Genomic DNA, 6,387 nt, shown 5'->3' with positions numbered 1-6,387 from the left:
TATAGGCTTAAAGAAAGAGCAGCCCAGAACTGTTTTTAAAGGTTATCTGTGGAAAGGATAAGACCACCAAAATTAATGGAAAATAGGAAGCCTCCCAGAAGAGAAAAAATGTGGTGTGCATGGGCAGATATCAACAAGTGAGCACAGTAAACAAGAGTCAAATTCATATTTTCTATCAAATCAAAAAAGCGTTTTTTCAATCTGTGATACATTAAACTTCGAAGGTTATAAATGTTATTTTTATAGTTTATCTACTCAAAATATATCTTCCTAATAATATATAGCAGAAAACTGAGGAGATTTTATAAATTAAATTATTGCTATTTCTGATCAAATACTGCCTCGCCTATTGGTCCCCTTGCAGCTCCCAGCTCCACGGCCATGATTGGTGTGGCTCAATTGAGTTTTAAAAAGCATGGGCTATCGGATTGGTCGCCAGACACGTCCATCAAGGGGAGGCCCTGCTGTTGCTACGGCGTAGGGGGACCCAGCCAGGTTTCTCCTGGCTTCTGATTTGTTTCACCACACTCAGGGGTCCTAGAGGTTCCGTATCTGTCAAGTCCATGGGAAAAGAATGCGTCCCTCGAGCTTGACTGATTGGCCCTGAAAGCCAATCGGAGTGGGTGCAACCGGGACTCAGGGAGCCCCAATAGACTGCAGGGGGCGGGAGAGGAAGGCAAATAAGCGTAGAGCCGGGGGCGGGGCCAGGGCTGCAATTGGTTGCGAGGCGCCGGAGGGAGGGCGGGGGGAACTCAAGGCCTGCTTGATACGTCCGCCATTTTGGGCGCTTCGCTGATGGTGTCGGTGAGCGCGTTTCCCGCCTGAGCGCAACTAGCGGCGGGTCACTGGCACCTCTAGGTATTGAAGGGAGAGGGGGGCGGCAGAGCGGGAGGCGGCGAGGGGTGCTCAGGTGCGCGGCGGGTGGACGGCGGCGGGGTCCCTTCCCCCGGCCTCCACGGCGCCGGGAGGCAGCGTCCCGGCCCCTTCCCCTCCCCCCCGGAATTCGCCTCTCCGAGGCCCGGGAGGCGCGGCGCCCAGGCTTCCCGGGCCGTCCTCGCCCGCCCCTGTCAGTCGGCCGCCAGGGGCCGCGGGGCGGGCCGCGGACCCGGCGGCGAACTTTGCGCCCGCGTTGAGGTCCGTGGCCTTGCGCAGCAGCGAGCAGTCGGGCGGGCCGGGCTGGGCGCGCCCCTAAACCCGGCCGGGTCCCGCACCTCTCCGGCCCGTCTGCCCCGGGCGACGCCCCGCGCGCGGTCCCCGGAAAACTTCTCTCCGCGCGGGCCCCTGGAACGTGTCAAGTTGAGGGGCACCTCGCCGCAGACTCGCGAAGACCATTGTTGGATCCCGTTCTCCGGGAAACAAGTTCTGTGGGTTTCTGTGCATTCGCTGCAGACTATTCGGAAAACGCAGAAACCCTGCTCAGAGTATTTAAACACCTTTGCGAGCAATTTTTTAACTCCAATGTTGTGACTCGAATGTAGACCCGGTCACGAACGCCTCCCTGGCGAATATGAGCAAGGGGGGTGGTCCTTCTGGCCGCTGGAAGGACCTCCCTCTTAAAGAAGCCTGACCGCTGTGTGCTTGGAGGGGTTTCCCCCCGAGCGCTGCTCGCTGGGACCCGGACCCGGACTTGTGGTCGTAGGTGCACTGAAGGAGCCCTTGGGTGGAACTCTGTGTTCCGACGTTTCCACCTCGGAGCTTTATGTAATTTTCACGTTTTCTCCGCGGGTCTCCTAGAGCCTTGTGGATGTTTTGCTTTCATGGGAGGGGCGCTTGGTAGTGTTTCCTTATATCCTCGCAGCAGTGCATAACGTGGACATTGTCCCACTGTGTTAACGTGGATTTTACTTCGGTTTTGCCCTCAAGGTCACGTTGCAGGTAGGCAGCGAGTGGGGAAGGGACTCCAGGTTCCCAGCCACTGGGGTGTCTCCTAAGTGGTGGTGATGTTGGAGCCTTCTTCACTCTGGAGTTAGACTGCCTGGATTCAAATATTGGTTTCACCCTTTTGTAGCTTTGTGACCTTTGGCAAGTTACTCAACCTTTCTGCTTCCTCTGTAATGTGGGAATAATAATAATAGCATCTACGGTGTAAGTTTGTTGGGAGTTAAAGGAGTTCATGCATGTAAAGCAGCTAGAAAAGGTGCCTAGCATGTAGAACCAGCTTAATAATTAGTGGCTGTTAACTAAAGTTTGGTTTTTAAATGTTAGGTACTATTAGGAAGTCGGATGAGTGTTTGAGCCCTGCCTCTTGGTGAATGTCTTTAGAAACCCCTGTCTTGAAGATACAGGACTGAGAAAATGACATGGACATTCTGTTCAATTTTTTCAGGTGGTTGAAGATTCATTGAATTAAGTAAATGTTCCCCGGAGTCGTCGTCAGTGGTGCTGCCTCAGAATGGTTTGTGTAGGAGGTGGTTCAATAAAGGAGAGCCCATGGGGGGCTCAGGTTGGACTCTGTCCCTCGGACTTGTGGGTGCTCCATCCTAAGAGTGAGTGGTGCCCAAGTCATTCACCCCAGTGTTCCTCAGCGTCCTCCTGGGTGGTCTTTCAGGTGTGAGAGGGTTCCGTGTGTGAGATACACTCAGTGAAGAGAGTTTGGGAAATAACTGTTGTCCTGCATGGGTGCTCTGGAAACTGTTCTGCCTTCCAGTGTATCTGATCAGGGAGTCTGAGTGTCGGACCATGCCATGCAGTCTCTCAATTCCCACCCCGTGTTCTTCTCCCTGGCACTCGAAACCACACTCGCTCTCCCTTCTCTTGGCATTGCTTGTTTGGGACCTGGCTCGCACTGGGAAAGGGTTATTTTGATAGAGTCAGTCTTAAGTAGAGCTGAGCGTCTTGCTGGTGTAATTTACTCAGGAACAGGAAGAAGATTGTTTGGGATTAGAAAACTAGCTTTTGTGTAAAGTATAGCAAAAAAAAAACCTTGGTAGTTTCAGTTAACTGCTTGAGAATTTGAGAGTTAGACCACAGCTGGACATAAAATGAATGGTAATACGGTTAAGACTGGACAGGGTGACGTCTGTGTAGCTTCTTTGAGATAAGTTTTCTGTTGATTCGATACAAAGATAATGCACCTACTGCAGATAAAACAGCAGCTGTTCCTTAGAACAGTATTTGTGGCATTTGGTTTGTTTCTGTGATAAACTTGTGTCTTGCAGTTGCGTATTCTGGACATTTGAGAGGCAGTCTGATGTCTATTAGTCTAAAATTTTATAATGTTTGCATTACCCTTAAGAAGAGTAAATGATAACGACAGGGAAGCCCTTGTCGCATTCGCTCACCTAAACTCGGCACTGAGTTTATTTCGTAAGCAGCACCAGAGGCTGTGGTTTGGTCTTCCTCCTGCATCCAGCTCTGCGCCCCTGCGTGGGCTGAGCGCTGCCAGCTACTTGGAGCTACTTTTCTCAGGTGAGATGGACTGAAGAATAGACCTGGCCTCTTGGCTTTAAGCAGCCTTCTTATTTTTTTTTCCTTTCTTAAGAGAACCTCATATATTGGTTTTTCACTTACTCTAGATCATTGCTTCTCAGCCAGGGGAGGATTCTGCCCCCAAAGAAACATTTAGCAGCGTCTGGAGGCATTTTTCCTGTGGGAGCAGGCAGTATGCCCCTCTGGCTTCTAGAGGGTAGAGATCAGGGGTGTTGCTCTACATCCTGTAATGCACAGGTCAGCATCTCTCCTCCCCCGAAATCTGTACACACACAAGCGCGCGCACACACACACACATATGCGCGCCGTCCATCCCCGAACATCAGTAGTGCCGAGGTTGAGAGACCCTGCTCCAGGTAGATGCTAGACTGGCCTGCGTTGGAATCGTTTGGGATACTTTTTAAGATCATGGATGATGGATCCCACCCCTGGAAATTTGGTGGGACTGAAAATATGTGTTTTAAAAGCTCCTCAGGTGATGCTGACGTGCAGCTGCGTTTTGGAGCCATTGTGCTGGAACAGAAGTTTTAGGGACCACTTGTGGGTGAAGGAACCCTTCTGGGGGTCTGGGAGCTGTCTTTGTTCACCCAGATTCTATCGTGGAAGTTGTTAGTGTGAGAGATGGTGCACGTACGTTATTTTCAGGTGACTGAAGACTGAACTTTAGAAGAAATTTTTAGTGATACTATAAAGTAATTGAGAAAACTTTTTACCCCCCATGGAAATAATTACTATATTGTGCTGGAACTTAGCCACATTCTCAGGTATTTAGGGTTGTTCGCTCCCATGCTAAGTAACCTTAAACTACTCTGATTTTTGAGTTCTGTATCTTTTGCCCTCATCCTGTCTGGCATCTGTCTGTTCTGTTTTTAGATGCCGGCTTCATCATTATTTTATTCCCAGAGACTTAGCCCTGGATCAGTTTGCCAGTTCTGCCCTTTGAGGGCAAGAGAGAGGCGTACTCCATGCTTAACCTTTCACACAGTGACCCTTGCCTGCTGGTAAAGGGGGCTCCTCCGCACCCTGGACTGTGCGTGACCTGGGTGCAGGTGGCTGTCCTTCCTCCTGGGGAAGACAAGGCGTAGCAGTAGAGAAAGGGCAGAGGTCCTTTTTTCACACAGTTAAAATTTAGATAGTCTAGTTTATCGAATGGAAAAATGTTAGTATAAAAACTATACAGATTGTTAGTAACTGAATGTTAATATCTGGACATACAAAGAGAAGGAGATTATGCAAACGCTTTCTAATCCTTCATCCTGAAATTCGACTTACGACCCTGACTGGTGTGGCTCAATTGGTTGCATGCCATCCCGCAAAGCAAAAGGTTGCCTGCTTGATTTCCCTGTGAGGGCCTGTGCCTGGGTTGTGGGTTCGGCCCCGGTCTGGGTGCATACGAGAGGCAACTGATTGATGTTTCTCTCCCTCTCTTCCCCTTTTCCTCTCTCTAAAAATAAATAAATAAAATCTAAAAAAAAATTTGGCTTATGGTCACAGTTGAGAATTCCCCCATCTACTTCTTCTGATCTTCATTTATTTGATCAGCAAGTATATGGAGTCCTTACTTTGTCAGGAACTGTATTAGAGATTCACTTAACACACCGGTGCTTAAGGATGTGCAGTCTGGAAGGAGAGGCAGCAATTGCAAGAGACAGAGTTTTGGTTAGAGACCAGGTAACGAGCTTGTTAAAGTCGCCTGTGGTGTAAGCACCCCTCCGAGGAAAGTCTGTTTGCTTGTTGGGTGGGAGAGATTGCCAGAGGCCTTGTGCCAAAGAATAAAGGAGTCACACCTGTGTTTCTCCTGTGTTCTGCGGGGTTGTGTTGACTTGTGTCTTTGGTTTGGTGTGTCTTAATGAGCAGTGCTAGTCTTCCAGTGCTGGTGAAGCTGTTCTGTCCTGGCGGATAAGGTTGATCTGTAATGCCTTTTGTTCCACTGACGGAGGTTGTCAGTCACGCCTGAAACACTGACTGGGTCTGTACCGCTCAGGGCTGGATGTAGGGTCACACTGTGCCTCCTGAGCATCCTTGAAGTTGGTGGGGCTGCCAGTGGGACTGTTTTTCCTGTTGCAGTCTGGGTCTAGGCTGACTGGGGGTTTCTGTGGCCTTTTGACTTGGACTTAGATTTTGTTGCTATGGGAACCCGTTTTCTTCCTCCCTCCTCCTCTCTCTTTATTTCATGGGAGAGGGGAGATACTAGTTAGTTGGATCAATACCCAGTCTGTTTCAGGTTTTGGATGATGATAAAGTGACATCTGGATATTAAGTAGATTGGCTGGGTGGTAAAGAAGCAAGTAAAAGGGATCTTGGCAATACTTGGGAAGCTTCTTACCCTAACTGAGACGTGTTCATGTCAGGGACTTGGCAGAGGTCTGGGTTTACTCTGAGCAGAGGCAGTTGGCTACTTGTCACGTGCATCTGGCTAGTGTTGACTGGTTTTCTAAGTGAAGACCACACAGTTGGCTGTGAAGGAAAATAAAGTTTGATAGGTTATGAACATCTTGCTGGTATAAGGAGGCTCTGATTTTGTACTTAATGACTCAAGAAAATTAGGGTGATTTTTTAGTTGCAGAATTTCTTAGAGTGGGAATTTATACTGACTTGGGATGGTTTGTGTGCCTTAGAGGTAGACTGCCATGAAATCTGGTGGCCTAAATTAGGAAGGAAAGCTGAGTGAAAGATTGGTTTTTAGGACGGTAGAGAGCAGAATAAAAAAGGCTGCAGGAAAAATAAAAGTTGAAGGTGCAGAAGTAAGAGTGCGATTGAAGGTTGAGTCAGGCTTGGAGAAAGCTGTGCGGACTGTTGGTCAGAGCCTTGCATTCCCTGTCCCTGGGTGTGTATCTGTCAGCAGTGCTGGCGCCAGAGGGACACTGGGACCAGAACAGGAAGCAGAATTTGCCTGAGAATGCGTGGCACTCGGAGACCCTAGTCAACGTAAGTAAGGCAGCTGTGTCGCGCTGCCCA

The 6,387-nt window shown here is 49.3% G+C and overlaps 1 protein-coding gene across 16 annotated transcripts in view; it reads left to right on the top strand.

Moving 5' to 3' along the window:
• Positions 1-735: 735 nt before the first annotated feature.
• Positions 736-6,387, top strand: part of PPP6R3 (protein phosphatase 6 regulatory subunit 3) — a 120,644-nt gene continuing 114,992 nt past the window's right edge. For 14 of the 16 annotated variants that reach the window (XM_071221380.1, XM_071221379.1, XM_071221378.1 and 11 more), the window contains exon 1: positions 736-858. The gene's annotated coding sequence lies outside the window, so the exon portion shown is untranslated. Of the gene's footprint in view, positions 859-2,326; positions 2,487-6,387 lie in introns of all 16 variants that reach the window. The other 2 variants (XM_053924619.2, XM_053924622.2) reach the window with 2 other exon arrangements.

Source organism: Desmodus rotundus, chromosome 5 (genome assembly GCF_022682495.2).
Source record: "Desmodus rotundus isolate HL8 chromosome 5, HLdesRot8A.1, whole genome shotgun sequence".
In the NCBI taxonomy this organism is placed as follows: Eukaryota; Metazoa; Chordata; class Mammalia; order Chiroptera; family Phyllostomidae; genus Desmodus; species Desmodus rotundus.
The sequence above is the reverse complement of the archived record's forward strand: the minus strand, read 5'-3'. Positions and strand labels throughout refer to the sequence as shown.